Source organism: Salmo salar, chromosome ssa01 (assembly GCF_905237065.1).
Source record: "Salmo salar chromosome ssa01, Ssal_v3.1, whole genome shotgun sequence".
NCBI classification, from domain to species: domain Eukaryota; kingdom Metazoa; phylum Chordata; class Actinopteri; order Salmoniformes; family Salmonidae; genus Salmo; species Salmo salar.
The window spans coordinates 120508823-120525656 of NC_059442.1; the positions used below are offsets into that span (position 1 = coordinate 120508823).

Consider the following 16834-nt stretch of genomic DNA (forward strand, 5'->3'; position numbering starts at 1 on the left):
CCCTCGCGGACACGTACATGTAGTCGATTTTGCTCTATACCGCTCACAAGCCACACGATAGTAGTTAGAAGGTGAGGTGTGTGTGGAAAATCCCAGGACATAGTCACAAAGGCCAAACTCAAAACAGTTGTCACTGACTTGTTGGATATTCGTTTCCCATTTAACAACTAAAGCCTTGCACAAAGTAAATCACCTCACACACTGGAAATCTACAATGGATTCACAAAAGTCTACTGAGAATGCGTAAATGTCCAAACGGTAAGTGAACCCAAACTCAGACTTTCCAAGAGTCAGTTGAGAATTCTACCATGACCAGAGATTGCTGTTAGCCTGACAATCTAAACACAGATTTCTTCTTCAGGGGTTGCATACTTGTCAAAATGACTTGTTCAAAAGTTCCTGCATTGGCCGGGAATCGAACCCCGGCCTCCCGCTTGGCAGTCGAGAGAATTCTACCACGGAACAACCAATGCCTTGCAACTCTGAAATAACCCCCACGGCTGGATATCGTCTCAAAAAGCTTTAATTCAAAACATAGTTCCAGCTTTGTGGGCTCAGAGACATTGTACACCCTAACAAAATCTGTCTTTCCTCCCCGTCGGAGAATTGAACCCCGATCTCCCGCGTGACAGCCGGGGATACTCACCACTATACTAACGAGGAGCAGGTGGGTTGGTTAAATGAAAAAATGTGGAGCATTGGATACTATCCCTAAATTTGGAGAGTTCGGTGTTAACCCTTCCAACAAAATCATCTGTAGAGACTGAATGGTTAGAGCTAGAGACTACTATGACCCATCTATGGAAAGCTGAGACCCTCACGGACACGTACATGTAGTCGATTTTGCTCTATACCGCTCACAAGCCACACGATAGTAGTTAGAAGGTGAGGTGTGTGTGGAAAATCCCAGGACATAGTCACAAAGGCCAAACTCAAAACAGTTGTCACTGACTTGTTGGATATTCGTTTCCCATTTAACAACTAAAGCCTTGCACAAAGTAAATCACCTCACACACTGGAAATCTACAATGGATTCACAAAAGTCTACTGAGAATGCGTAAATGTCCAAACGGTAAGTGAACCCAAACTCAGACTTTTCAAGAGTCAGTTGAGAATTCTACCATGACCAGAGATTGCTGTTAGCCTGACAATCTAAACACAGATTTCTTCTTCAGGGGTTGCATACTTGTCAAAATGACTTGTTCAAAAGTTCCTGCATTGGCCGGGAATCGAACCCCGGCCTCCCGCTTGGCAGTCGAGAGAATTCTACCACGGAACAACCAATGCCTTGCAACTCTGAAATAACCCTGACGGCTAGAAATCGTATCAAAAAGCTTTAATTCAAAACATAGTTCCAGCTTTGTGGGCTCAGAGACATTGTACACCCTAACAAAATCTGTCTTTCCTCCCCGTCGGAGAATTGAACCCCGATCTCCCGCGTGACAGCCGGGGATACTCACCACTATACTAACGAGGAGCAGGTGGGTTGGTTAAATGAAAAAATGTGGAGCATTGGATACTATCCCTAAATTTGGAGAGTTCGGTGTTAACCCTTCCAACAAAATCATCTGTAGAGACTGAATGGTTAGAGCTAGAGACTACTATGACCCATCTATGGAAAGCTGAGACCCTCGCGGACACGTACATGTAGTCGATTTTGCTCTATACCGCTCACAAGCCACACGATAGTAGTTAGAAGGTGAGGTGTGTGTGGAAAATCCCAGGACATAGTCACAAAGGCCAAACTCAAAACAGTTGTCACTGACTTGTTGGATATTCGTTTCCCATTTAACAACTAAAGCCTTGCACAAAGTAAATCACCTCACACACTGGAAATCTACAATGGATTCACAAAAGTCTACTGAGAATGCGTAAATGTCCAAACGGTAAGTGAACCCAAACTCAGACTTTCCAAGAGTCAGTTGAGAATTCTACCATGACCAGAGATTGCTGTTAGCCTGACGATCTAAACACATATTTCTTCTTCAGGGGTTGCATACTTGTCAAAATGACTTGTTCAAAAGTTCCTGCATTGCCCCGGAATTGAACACGGGCCTCCCGCTTGGCAGTCGAGAGAATTCTACCACGGAAAAAGCAATGCCTTGCAACGCTGAAATAACCCTGACGGCTGGAAATCGTCTCAAAAAGCTTTAATTCAAAGCATAGTTTCAGCTTTCTGGGCTCAGAGACATTGTACACACTAATAAAATCTGTTTTCTCCCCGTCGGGGAATTGAACCCCGGTCTCCCGCGTGACAGCCGGGGATACTCACCACAATACTAACGAGGAGCAGGTGGGTTGGTTAAATGAAAAAATGTGGAGCATTGGATACTATCCCTAAATTTGGAGAGTTGGGTGTTAACCCTTCCAACAAAATCATCTGTAGAGACTGAATGGTTAGAGCTAGAGACTACTATGACCCATCTATGGAAAGCTGAGACCCTCGCGGACACGTACATGTAGTCGATTTTGCTCTATACCGCTCACAAGCCACACGATAGTAGTTAGAAGGTGAGGTGTGTGTGGAAAATCCCAGGACATAGTCACAAAGGCCAAACTCAAAACAGTTGTCACTGACTTGTTGGATATTCGTTTCCCATTTAACAACTAAAGCCTTGCACAAAGTAAATCACCTCACACACTGGAAATCTACAATGGATTCACAAAAGTCTACTGAGAATGCGTAAATGTCCAAACGGTAAGTGAACCCAAACTCAGACTTTCCAAGAGTCAGTTGAGAATTCTACCATGACCAGAGATTGCTGTTAGCCTGACAATCTAAACACAGATTTCTTCTTCAGGGGTTGCATACATGTCAAAATGACTTTTTCAAAAGTTCCTGCATTGCCCGGGAATTGAACACGGGCCTCCCGCTTGGCAGTCGAGAGAATTCTACCACCGAACAAGCAATGCCTTGCAACGCTGAAAAAACCCTGACGGCTAGAAATCGTATAAAAAAGCTTTAATTCAAAGCATATTTTCAGCTTTCTGGGCTCAGAGACATTGTACACACTAATAAAATAATTGTTTTCTCCCCGTCGGAGAATTGAACCCCGGTCTCCCGCGTGACAGACGGGGATACTCACCACAATACTAACGAGGAGCAGGTGGGTTGGTTAAATGAAAAAATGTGGAGCATTGGATACTATCCCTAAATTTGGAGAGTTGGGTGTTAACCCTTCCAACAAAATCATCTGTAGAGACTGAATGGTTAGAGCTAGAGACTACTATGACCCATCTATGGAAAGCTGAGACCCTCGCGGACACGTACATGTAGTCGATTTTGCTCTATACCGCTCACAAGCCACACGATAGTAGTTAGAAGGTGAGGTGTGTGTGGAAAATCCCAGGACATAGTCACAAAGGCCAAACTCAAAACAGTTGTCACTGACTTGTTGGATATTCGTTTCCCATTTAACAACTAAAGCCTTGCACAAAGTAAATCACCTCACACACTGGAAATCTACAATGGATTCACAAAAGTCTACTGAGAATGCGTAAATGTCCAAACGGTAAGTGAACCCAAACTCAGACTTTCCAAGAGTCAGTTGAGAATTCTACCGTGACCAGAGATTGCTGTTAGCCTGACAATCTAAACACATATTTCTTCTTCAGGGGTTGCATACTTGTCAAAATGACTTGTTCAAAAGTTCCTGCATTGCCCGGAATTGAACACGGGCCTCCCGCGTGGCAGCGAGAGAATTCTACCACCGAAAAAGCAATGCCTTGCAACGCTGAAAAAACCCCTGACGGCTAGAAATCGTATAAAAAAGCTTTAATTCAAAGCATATTTTCCGCTTTCTGGGCTCAGAGACATTGTACACACTAATAAAATAATTGTTTTCTCCCCGTCGGGGAATTGAACCCCGGTCTCCCGCGTGACAGACGGGGATACTCACCACAATACTAACGAGGAGCAGGTGGGTTGGTTAAATGAAAAAATGTGGAGCATTGGATACTATCCCTAAATTTGGAGAGTTGGGTGTTAACCCTTCCAACAAAATCATCTGTAGAGACTGAATGGTTAGAGCTAGAGACTACTATGACCCATCTATGGAAAGCTGAGACCCTCGCGGACACGTACATGTAGTCGATTTTGCTCTATACCGCTCACAAGCCACACGATAGTAGTTAGAAGGTGAGGTGTGTGTGGAAAATCCCAGGACATAGTCACAAAGGCCAAACTCAAAACAGTTGTCACTGACTTGTTGGATATTCGTTTCCCATTTAACAACTAAAGCCTTGCACAAAGTAAATCATCTCACACACTGGAAATCTACAATGGATTCACAAAAGTCTACTGAGAATGCGTAAATGTCCAAACGGTAAGTGAACCCAAACTCAGACTTTTCAAGAGTCAGTTGAGAATTCTACCGTGACCAGAGATTGCTTTTAGCCTGACAATCTAAACACATATTTCTTCTTCAGGGGTTGCATACTTGTCAAAATGACTTGTTCAAACGTTCCTGCATTCCCCGGAATTGAACACGGGCCTCCCGCGTGGCAGCGAGAGAATTCTACCACCGAAAAAGCAATGCCTTGCAACGCTGAAAAAAACCCTGACGGCTAGAAATCGTATAAAAAAGCTTTAATTCAAAGCATATTTTCCGCTTTCTGGGCTCAGAGACATTGTACACACTAATAAAATAATTGTTTTCTCCCCGTCGGGGAATTGAACCCCGGTCTCCCGCGTGACAGACGGGGATACTCACCACAATACTAACGAGGAGCAGGTGGGTTGGTTAAATGAAAAAATGTGGAGCATTGGATACTATCCCTAAATTTGGAGAGTTGGGTGTTAACCCTTCCAACAAAATCATCTGTAGAGACTGAATGGTTAGAGCTAGAGACTACTATGACCCATCTATGGAAAGCTGAGACCCTCGCGGACACGTACATGTAGTCGATTTTGCTCTATACCGCTCACAAGCCACACGATAGTAGTTAGAAGGTGAGGTGTGTGTGGAAAATCCCAGGACATAGTCACAAAGGCCAAACTCAAAACAGTTGTCACTGACTTGTTGGATATTCGTTTCCCATTTAACAACTAAAGCCTTGCACAAAGTAAATCACCTCACACACTGGAAATCTACAATGGATTCACAAAAGTCTACTGAGAATGCGTAAATGTCCAAACGGTAAGTGAACCCAAACTCAGACTTTCCAAGAGTCAGTTGAGAATTCTACCGTGACCAGAGATTGCTGTTAGCCTGACAATCTAAACACATATTTCTTCTTCAGGGGTTGCATACTTGTCAAAATGACTTGTTCAAACGTTCCTGCATTCCCCGGAATTGAACACGGGCCTCCGCGTGGCAGGCGAGAATTCTACCACCGAAAAAGCAATGCCTTGCAACGCTGAAAAAACCCTGACGGCTAGAAATCGTATAAAAAAGCTTTAATTCAAAGCATATTTTCCGCTTTCTGGGCTCAGAGACATTGTACACACTAATAAAATAATTGTTTTCTCCCCGTCGGGGAATTGAACCCCGGTCTCCCGCGTGACAGACGGGGATACTCACCACTATACTAACGAGGAGCAGGTGGGTTTGTTAAATGAAAAAATGTGGAGCATTGGATACTATCCCTAAATTTGGAGAGTTGGGTGTTAACCCTTCCAACAAAATCATCTGTAGAGACTGAATGGTTAGAGCTAGAGACTACTATGACCCATCTATGGAAAGCTGAGACCCTCGCGGACACGTACATGTAGTCGATTTTGCTCTATACCGCTCACAAGCCACACGATAGTAGTTAGAAGGTGAGGTGTGTGTGGAAAATCCCAGGACATAGTCACAAAGGCCAAACTCAAAACAGTTGTCACTGACTTGTTGGATATTCGTTTCCCATTTAACAACTAAAGCCTTGCACAAAGTAAATCACCTCACACACTGGAAATCTACAATGGATTCACAAAAGTCTACTGAGAATGCGTAAATGTCCAAACGGTAAGTGAACCCAAACTCAGACTTTCCAAGAGTCAGTTGAGAATTCTACCGTGACCAGAGATTGCTGTTAGCCTGACAATCTAAACACATATTTCTTCTTCAGGGGTTGCATACTTGTCAAAATGACTTGTTCAAACGTTCCTGCATTCCCCGGAATTGAACACGGGCCTCCCGCGTGGCAGGCGAGAATTCTACCACCGAAAAAGCAATGCCTTGCAACGCTGAAAAAACCCTGACGGCTAGAAATCGTATAAAAAAGCTTTAATTCAAAGCATATTTTCCGCTTTCTGGGCTCAGAGACATTGTACACACTAATAAAATACTTGTTTTCTTCCCGTCGGGGAATTGAACCCCGGTCTCCCGCGTGACAGACGGGGATACTCACCACAATACTAACGAGGAGCAGGTGGGTTGGTTAAATGAAAAAATGTGGAGCATTGGATACTATCCCTAAATTTGGAGAGTTGGGTGTTAACCCTTCCAACAAAATCATCTGTAGAGACTGAATGGTTAGAGCTAGAGACTACTATGACCCATCTATGGAAAGCTGAGACCCTCGCGGACACGTACATGTAGTCGATTTTGCTCTATACCGCTCACAAGCCACACGATAGTAGTTAGAAGGTGAGGTGTGTGTGGAAAATCCCAGGACATAGTCACAAAGGCCAAACTCAAAACAGTTGTCACTGACTTGTTGGATATTCGTTTCCCATTTAACAACTAAAGCCTTGCACAAAGTAAATCACCTCACACACTGGAAATCTACAATGGATTCACAAAAGTCTACTGAGAATGCGTAAATGTCCAAACGGTAAGTGAACCCAAACTCAGACTTTCCAAGAGTCAGTTGAGAATTCTACCGTGACCAGAGATTGCTGTTAGCCTGACAATCTAAACACATATTTCTTCTTCAGGGGTTGCATACTTGTCAAAATGACTTGTTCAAACGTTCCTGCATTCCCCGGAATTGAACACGGGCCTCCCGCGTGGCAGGCGAGAATTCTACCACCGAAAAAGCAATGCCTTGCAACGCTGAAAAAACCCTGACGGCTAGAAATCGTATAAAAAAGCTTTAATTCAAAGCATATTTTCCGCTTTCTGGGCTCAGAGACATTGTACACACTAATAAAATAATTGTTTTCTCCCCGTCGGGGAATTGAACCCCGGTCTCCCGCGTGACAGACGGGGATACTCACCACAATACTAACGAGGAGCAGGTGGGTTGGTTAAATGAAAAAATGTGGAGCATTGGATACTATCCCTAAATTTGGAGAGTTGGGTGTTAACCCTTCCAACAAAATCATCTGTAGAGACTGAATGGTTAGAGCTAGAGACTACTATGACCCATCTATGGAAAGCTGAGACCCTCGCGGACACGTACATGTAGTCGATTTTGCTCTATACCGCTCACAAGCCACACGATAGTAGTTAGAAGGTGAGGTGTGTGTGGAAAATCCCAGGACATAGTCACAAAGGCCAAACTCAAAACAGTTGTCACTGACTTGTTGGATATTCGTTTCCCATTTAACAACTAAAGCCTTGCACAAAGTAAATCACCTCACACACTGGAAATCTACAATGGATTCACAAAAGTCTACTGAGAATGCGTAAATGTCCAAACGGTAAGTGAACCCAAACTCAGACTTTCCAAGAGTCAGTTGAGAATTCTACCGTGACCAGAGATTGCTGTTAGCCTGACAATCTAAACACATATTTCTTCTTCAGGGGTTGCATACTTGTCAAAATGACTTGTTCAAACGTTCCTGCATTCCCCGGAATTGAACACGGGCCTCCCGCGTGGCAGGCGAGAATTCTACCACCGAAAAAGCAATGCCTTGCAACGCTGAAAAAAACCCTGACGGCTAGAAATCGTATAAAAAAGCTTTAATTCAAAGCATATTTTCCGCTTTCTGGGCTCAGAGACATTGTACACACTAATAAAATAATTGTTTTCTTCCCCGTCGGGGAATTGAACCCCGGTCTCCCGCGTGACAGACGGGGATACTCACCACTATACTAACGAGGAGCAGGTGGGTTTGTTAAATGAAAAAATGTGGAGCATTGGATACTATCCCTAAATTTGGAGAGTTGGGTGTTAACCCTTCCAACAAAATCATCTGTAGAGACTGAATGGTTAGAGCTAGAGACTACTATGACCCATCTATGGAAAGCTGAGACCCTCGCGGACACGTACATGTAGTCGATTTTGCTCTATACCGCTCACAAGCCACACGATAGTAGTTAGAAGGTGAGGTGTGTGTGGAAAATCCCAGGACATAGTCACAAAGGCCAAACTCAAAACAGTTGTCACTGACTTGTTGGATATTCGTTTCCCATTTAACAACTAAAGCCTTGCACAAAGTAAATCACCTCACACACTGGAAATCTACAATGGATTCACAAAAGTCTACTGAGAATGCGTAAATGTCCAAACGGTAAGTGAACCCAAACTCAGACTTTCCAAGAGTCAGTTGAGAATTCTACCGTGACCAGAGATTGCTGTTAGCCTGACAATCTAAACACATATTTCTTCTTCAGGGGTTGCATACTTGTCAAAATGACTTGTTCAAACGTTCCTGCATTCCCCGGAATTGAACACGGGCCTCCCGCGTGGCAGGCGAGAATTCTACCACCGAAAAAGCAATGCCTTGCAACGCTGAAAAAAACCCTGACGGCTAGAAATCGTATAAAAAAGCTTTAATTCAAAGCATATTTTCCGCTTTCTGGGCTCAGAGACATTGTACACACTAATAAAATAATTGTTTTCTCCCCGTCGGGGAATTGAACCCCGGTCTCCCGCGTGACAGACGGGGATACTCACCACTATACTAACGAGGAGCAGGTGGGTTTGTTAAATGAAAAAATGTGGAGCATTGGATACTATCCCTAAATTTGGAGAGTTGGGTGTTAACCCTTCCAACAAAATCATCTGTAGAGACTGAATGGTTAGAGCTAGAGACTACTATGACCCATCTATGGAAAGCTGAGACCCTCGCGGACACGTACATGTAGTCGATTTTGCTCTATACCGCTCACAAGCCACACGATAGTAGTTAGAAGGTGAGGTGTGTGTGGAAAATCCCAGGACATAGTCACAAAGGCCAAACTCAAAACAGTTGTCACTGACTTGTTGGATATTCGTTTCCCATTTAACAACTAAAGCCTTGCACAAAGTAAATCACCTCACACACTGGAAATCTACAATGGATTCACAAAAGTCTACTGAGAATGCGTAAATGTCCAAACGGTAAGTGAACCCAAACTCAGACTTTCCAAGAGTCAGTTGAGAATTCTACCGTGACCAGAGATTGCTGTTAGCCTGACAATCTAAACACATATTTCTTCTTCAGGGGTTGCATACTTGTCAAAATGACTTGTTCAAACATTCCTGCATTCCCCGGAATTGAACACGGGCCTCCCGTGTGGCAGGCGAGAATTCTACCACCGAAAAAGCAATGCCTTGCAACGCTGAAAAAACCCTGACGGCTAGAAATCGTATAAAAAAGCTTTAATTCAAAGCATATTTTCCGCTTTCTGGGCTCAGAGACATTGTACACACTAATAAAATAATTGTTTTCTTCCCCGTCGGGGAATTGAACCCCGGTCTCCCGCGTGACAGACGGGGATACTCACCACTATACTAACGAGGAGCAGGTGGGTTTGTTAAATGAAAAAATGTGGAGCATTGGATACTATCCCTAAATTTGGAGAGTTGGGTGTTAACCCTTCCAACAAAATCATCTGTAGAGACTGAATGGTTAGAGCTAGAGACTACTATGACCCATCTATGGAAAGCTGAGACCCTCGCGGACACGTACATGTAGTCGATTTTGCTCTATACCGCTCACAAGCCACACGATAGTAGTTAGAAGGTGAGGTGTGTGTGGAAAATCCCAGGACATAGTCACAAAGGCCAAACTCAAAACAGTTGTCACTGACTTGTTGGATATTCGTTTCCCATTTAACAACTAAAGCCTTGCACAAAGTAAATCACCTCACACACTGGAAATCTACAATGGATTCACAAAAGTCTACTGAGAATGCGTAAATGTCCAAACGGTAAGTGAACCCAAACTCAGACTTTCCAAGAGTCAGTTGAGAATTCTACCGTGACCAGAGATTGCTGTTAGCCTGACAATCTAAACACATATTTCTTCTTCAGGGGTTGCATACTTGTCAAAATGACTTGTTCAAACGTTCCTGCATTCCCCGGAATTGAACACGGGCCTCCCGCGTGGCAGGCGAGAATTCTACCACCGAAAAAGCAATGCCTTGCAACGCTGAAAAAACCCTGACGGCTAGAAATCGTATAAAAAAGCTTTAATTCAAAGCATATTTTCCGCTTTCTGGGCTCAGAGACATTGTACACACTAATAAAATACTTGTTTTCTTCCCGTCGGGGAATTGAACCCCGGTCTCCCGCGTGACAGACGGGGATACTCACCACTATACTAACGAGGAGCAGGTGGGTTTGTTAAATGAAAAAATGTGGAGCATTGGATACTATCCCTAAATTTGGAGAGTTGGGTGTTAACCCTTCCAACAAAATCATCTGTAGAGACTGAATGGTTAGAGCTAGAGACTACTATGACCCATCTATGGAAAGCTGAGACCCTCGCGGACACGTACATGTAGTCGATTTTGCTCTATACCGCTCACAAGCCACACGATAGTAGTTAGAAGGTGAGGTGTGTGTGGAAAATCCCAGGACATAGTCACAAAGGCCAAACTCAAAACAGTTGTCACTGACTTGTTGGATATTCGTTTCCCATTTAACAACTAAAGCCTTGCACAAAGTAAATCACCTCACACACTGGAAATCTACAATGGATTCACAAAAGTCTACTGAGAATGCGTAAATGTCCAAACGGTAAGTGAACCCAAACTCAGACTTTCCAAGAGTCAGTTGAGAATTCTACCGTGACCAGAGATTGCTGTTAGCCTGACAATCTAAACACATATTTCTTCTTCAGGGGTTGCATACTTGTCAAAATGACTTGTTCAAACGTTCCTGCATTCCCCGGAATTGAACACGGGCCTCCCGCGTGGCAGGCGAGAATTCTACCACCGAAAAAGCAATGCCTTGCAACGCTGAAAAAACCCTGACGGCTAGAAATCGTATAAAAAAGCTTTAATTCAAAGCATATTTTCCGCTTTCTGGGCTCAGAGACATTGTACACACTAATAAAATAATTGTTTTCTCCCCGTCGGGGAATTGAACCCCGGTCTCCCGCGTGACAGACGGGGATACTCACCACAATACTAACGAGGAGCAGGTGGGTTGGTTAAATGAAAAAATGTGGAGCATTGGATACTATCCCTAAATTTGGAGAGTTGGGTGTTAACCCTTCCAACAAAATCATCTGTAGAGACTGAATGGTTAGAGCTAGAGACTACTATGACCCATCTATGGAAAGCTGAGACCCTCGCGGACACGTACATGTAGTCGATTTTGCTCTATACCGCTCACAAGCCACACGATAGTAGTTAGAAGGTGAGGTGTGTGTGGAAAATCCCAGGACATAGTCACAAAGGCCAAACTCAAAACAGTTGTCACTGACTTGTTGGATATTCGTTTCCCATTTAACAACTAAAGCCTTGCACAAAGTAAATCACCTCACACACTGGAAATCTACAATGGATTCACAAAAGTCTACTGAGAATGCGTAAATGTCCAAACGGTAAGTGAACCCAAACTCAGACTTTCCAAGAGTCAGTTGAGAATTCTACCGTGACCAGAGATTGCTGTTAGCCTGACAATCTAAACACATATTTCTTCTTCAGGGGTTGCATACTTGTCAAAATGACTTGTTCAAACGTTCCTGCATTCCCCGGAATTGAACACGGGCCTCCCGCGTGGCAGGCGAGAATTCTACCACCGAAAAAGCAATGCCTTGCAACGCTGAAAAAACCCTGACGGCTAGAAATCGTATAAAAAAGCTTTAATTCAAAGCATATTTTCCGCTTTCTGGGCTCAGAGACATTGTACACACTAATAAAATAATTGTTTTCTCCCCGTTGGGGAATTGAACCCCGGTCTCCCGCGTGACAGACGGGGATACTCACCACTATACTAACGAGGAGCAGGTGGGTTTGTTAAATGAAAAAATGTGGAGCATTGGATACTATCCCTAAATTTGGAGAGTTGGGTGTTAACCCTTCCAACAAAATCATCTGTAGAGACTGAATGGTTAGAGCTAGAGACTACTATGACCCATCTATGGAAAGCTGAGACCCTCGCGGACACGTACATGTAGTCGATTTTGCTCTATACCGCTCACAAGCCACACGATAGTAGTTAGAAGGTGAGGTGTGTGTGGAAAATCCCAGGACATAGTCACAAAGGCCAAACTCAAAACAGTTGTCACTGACTTGTTGGATATTCGTTTCCCATTTAACAACTAAAGCCTTGCACAAAGTAAATCACCTCACACACTGGAAATCTACAATGGATTCACAAAAGTCTACTGAGAATGCGTAAATGTCCAAACGGTAAGTGAACCCAAACTCAGACTTTCCAAGAGTCAGTTGAGAATTCTACCGTGACCAGAGATTGCTGTTAGCCTGACAATCTAAACACATATTTCTTCTTCAGGGGTTGCATACTTGTCAAAATGACTTGTTCAAACGTTCCTGCATTCCCCGGAATTGAACACGGGCCTCCCGCGTGGCAGGCGAGAATTCTACCACCGAAAAAGCAATGCCTTGCAACGCTGAAAAAAACCCTGACGGCTAGAAATCGTATAAAAAAGCTTTAATTCAAAGCATATTTTCCGCTTTCTGGGCTCAGAGACATTGTACACACTAATAAAATAATTGTTTTCTTCCCCGTCGGGGAATTGAACCCCGGTCTCCCGCGTGACAGACGGGGATACTCACCACAATACTAACGAGGAGCAGGTGGGTTGGTTAAATGAAAAAATGTGGAGCATTGGATACTATCCCTAAATTTGGAGAGTTGGGTGTTAACCCTTCCAACAAAATCATCTGTAGAGACTGAATGGTTAGAGCTAGAGACTACTATGACCCATCTATGGAAAGCTGAGACCCTCACGGACACGTACGTGTAGTCGATTTTGCTCTATACCGCTCACAAGCCACACGATAGTAGTTAGAAGGTGAGGTGTGTGTGGAAAATCCCAGGACATAGTCACAAAGGCCAAACTCAAAACAGTTGTCACTGACTTGTTGGATATTCGTTTCCCATTTAACAACTAAAGCCTTGCACAAAGTAAATCACCTCACACACTGGAAATCTACAATGGATTCACAAAAGTCTACTGAGAATGCGTAAATGTCCAAACGGTAAGTGAACCCAAACTCAGACTTTCCAAGAGTCAGTTGAGAATTCTACCGTGACCAGAGATTGCTGTTAGCCTGACAATCTAAACACATATTTCTTCTTCAGGGGTTGCATACTTGTCAAAATGACTTGTTCAAACGTTCCTGCATTCCCCGGAATTGAACACGGGCCTCCCGCGTGGCAGGCGAGAATTCTACCACCGAAAAAGCAATGCCTTGCAACGCTGAAAAAAACCCTGACGGCTAGAAATCGTATAAAAAAGCTTTAATTCAAAGCATATTTTCCGCTTTCTGGGCTCAGAGACATTGTACACACTAATAAAATAATTGTTTTCTTCCCCGTCGGGGAATTGAACCCCGGTCTCCCGCGTGACAGACGGGGATACTCACCACTATACTAACGAGGAGCAGGTGGGTTTGTTAAATGAAAAAATGTGGAGCATTGGATACTATCCCTAAATTTGGAGAGTTGGGTGTTAACCCTTCCAACAAAATCATCTGTAGAGACTGAATGGTTAGAGCTAGAGACTACTATGACCCATCTATGGAAAGCTGAGACCCTCGCGGACACGTACGTGTAGTCGATTTTGCTCTATACCGCTCACAAGCCACACGATAGTAGTTAGAAGGTGAGGTGTGTGTGGAAAATCCCAGGACATAGTCACAAAGGCCAAACTCAAAACAGTTGTCACTGACTTGTTGGATATTCGTTTCCCATTTAACAACTAAAGCCTTGCACAAAGTAAATCACCTCACACACTGGAAATCTACAATGGATTCACAAAAGTCTACTGAGAATGCGTAAATGTCCAAACGGTAAGTGAACCCAAACTCAGACTTTCCAAGAGTCAGTTGAGAATTCTACCGTGACCAGAGATTGCTGTTAGCCTGACAATCTAAACACATATTTCTTCTTCAGGGGTTGCATACTTGTCAAAATGACTTGTTCAAACGTTCCTGCATTCCCCGGAATTGAACACGGGCCTCCCGTGTGGCAGGCGAGAATTCTACCACCGAAAAAGCAATGCCTTGCAACGCTGAAAAAACCCTGACGGCTAGAAATCGTATAAAAAAGCTTTAATTCAAAGCATATTTTCCGCTTTCTGGGCTCAGAGACATTGTACACACTAATAAAATACTTGTTTTCTTCCCGTCGGGGAATTGAACCCCGGTCTCCCGCGTGACAGACGGGGATACTCACCACAATACTAACGAGGAGCAGGTGGGTTGGTTAAATGAAAAAATGTGGAGCATTGGATACTATCCCTAAATTTGGAGAGTTGGGTGTTAACCCTTCCAACAAAATCATCTGTAGAGACTGAATGGTTAGAGCTAGAGACTACTATGACCCGTCTATGGAAAGCTGAGACCCTCACGGACACGTACGTGTAGTCGATTTTGCTCTATACCGCTCACAAGCCACACGATAGTAGTTAGAAGGTGAGGTGTGTGTGGAAAATCCCAGGACATAGTCACAAAGGCCAAACTCAAAACAGTTGTCACTGACTTGTTGGATATTCGTTTCCCATTTAACAACTAAAGCCTTGCACAAAGTAAATCACCTGTAACACTGGAAATCTACAATGGATTCACAAAAGTCTACTGAGAATGCGTAAATGTCCAAACGGTAAGTGAACCCAAACTCAGACTTTCCAAGAGTCAGTTGAGAATTCTACCGTGACCAGAGATTGCTGTTAGCCTGACAATCTAAACACATATTTCTTCTTCAGGGGTTGCATACTTGTCAAAATGACTTGTTCAAACGTTCCTGCATTCCCCGGAATTGAACACGGGCCTCCGCGTGGCAGGCGAGAATTCTACCACCGAAAAAGCAATGCCTTGCAACGCTGAAAAAACCCTGACGGCTAGAAATCGTATAAAAAAGCTTTAATTCAAAGCATATTTTCCGCTTTCTGGGCTCAGAGACATTGTACACACTAATAAAATAATTGTTTTCTCCCCGTCGGGGAATTGAACCCCGGTCTCCCGCGTGACAGACGGGGATACTCACCACAATACTAACGAGGAGCAGGTGGGTTGGTTAAATGAAAAAATGTGGAGCATTGGATACTATCCCTAAATTTGGAGAGTTGGGTGTTAACCCTTCCAACAAAATCATCTGTAGAGACTGAATGGTTAGAGCTAGAGACTACTATGACCCGTCTATGGAAAGCTGAGACCCTCGCGGACACGTACATGTAGTCGATTTTGCTCTATACCGCTCACAAGCCACACGATAGTAGTTAGAAGGTGAGGTGTGTGTGGAAAATCCCAGGACATAGTCACAAAGGCCAAACTCAAAACAGTTGTCACTGACTTGTTGGATATTCGTTTCCCATTTAACAACTAAAGCCTTGCACAAAGTAAATCACCTCACACACTGGAAATCTACAATGGATTCACAAAAGTCTACTGAGAATGCGTAAATGTCCAAACGGTAAGTGAACCCAAACTCAGACTTTCCAAGAGTCAGTTGAGAATTCTACCGTGACCAGAGATTGCTGTTAGCCTGACAATCTAAACACATATTTCTTCTTCAGGGGTTGCATACTTGTCAAAATGACTTGTTCAAACGTTCCTGCATTCCCCGGAATTGAACACGGGCCTCCCGCGTGGCAGGCGAGAATTCTACCACCGAAAAAGCAATGCCTTGCAACGCTGAAAAAACCCTGACGGCTAGAAATCGTATAAAAAAGCTTTAATTCAAAGCATATTTTCCGCTTTCTGGGCTCAGAGACATTGTACACACTAATAAAATAATTGTTTTCTCCCCGTCGGGGAATTGAACCCCGGTCTCCCGCGTGACAGACGGGGATACTCACCACAATACTAACGAGGAGCAGGTGGGTTGGTTAAATGAAAAAATGTGGAGCATTGGATACTATCCCTAAATTTGGAGAGTTGGGTGTTAACCCTTCCAACAAAATCATCTGTAGAGACTGAATGGTTAGAGCTAGAGACTACTATGACCCATCTATGGAAAGCTGAGACCCTCACGGACACGTACGTGTAGTCGATTTTGCTCTATACCGCTCACAAGCCACACGATAGTAGTTAGAAGGTGAGGTGTGTGTGGAAAATCCCAGGACATAGTCACAAAGGCCAAACTCAAAACAGTTGTCACTGACTTGTTGGATATTCGTTTCCCATTTAACAACTAAAGCCTTGCACAAAGTAAATCACCTCACACACTGGAAATCTACAATGGATTCACAAAAGTCTACTGAGAATGCGTAAATGTCCAAACGGTAAGTGAACCCAAACTCAGACTTTCCAAGAGTCAGTTGAGAATTCTACCGTGACCAGAGATTGCTGTTAGCCTGACAATCTAAACACATATTTCTTCTTCAGGGGTTGCATACTTGTCAAAATGACTTGTTCAAACGTTCCTGCATTCCCCGGAATTGAACACGGGCCTCCGCGTGGCAGGCGAGAATTCTACCACCGAAAAAGCAATGCCTTGCAACGCTGAAAAAACCCTGACGGCTAGAAATCGTATAAAAAAGCTTTAATTCAAAGCATATTTTCCGCTTTCTGGGCTCAGAGACATTGTACACACTAATAAAATAATTGTTTTCTCTCCC

At 43.7% G+C, this 16834-nt stretch overlaps 6 non-coding genes across 6 annotated transcripts; all 6 read right to left on the reverse strand.

The window, feature by feature from the left end:
• Positions 1-5467: 5467 nt before the first annotated feature.
• trnad-guc (transfer RNA aspartic acid (anticodon GUC)) lies at positions 5468-5539 on the reverse strand. Its single transcript has one exon. It is a non-coding gene; the product is annotated as a tRNA-Asp (tRNA).
• A 2363-nt stretch (positions 5540-7902) lies between these two features.
• Positions 7903-7974, reverse strand: trnad-guc (transfer RNA aspartic acid (anticodon GUC)). The gene has a single exon. It is a non-coding gene; the product is annotated as a tRNA-Asp (tRNA).
• Positions 7975-8714: 740 nt separating this feature from the next.
• trnad-guc (transfer RNA aspartic acid (anticodon GUC)) lies at positions 8715-8786 on the reverse strand. The gene has a single exon. It is a non-coding gene; the product is annotated as a tRNA-Asp (tRNA).
• A 740-nt stretch (positions 8787-9526) lies between these two features.
• trnad-guc (transfer RNA aspartic acid (anticodon GUC)) lies at positions 9527-9598 on the reverse strand. Its single transcript has one exon. It is a non-coding gene; the product is annotated as a tRNA-Asp (tRNA).
• A 739-nt stretch (positions 9599-10337) lies between these two features.
• On the reverse strand, positions 10338-10409 carry trnad-guc (transfer RNA aspartic acid (anticodon GUC)). Its single transcript has one exon. It is a non-coding gene; the product is annotated as a tRNA-Asp (tRNA).
• Positions 10410-13585: 3176 nt separating this feature from the next.
• Positions 13586-13657, reverse strand: trnad-guc (transfer RNA aspartic acid (anticodon GUC)). Its single transcript has one exon. It is a non-coding gene; the product is annotated as a tRNA-Asp (tRNA).
• Between the last annotated feature and the right edge of the window lie 3177 nt (positions 13658-16834).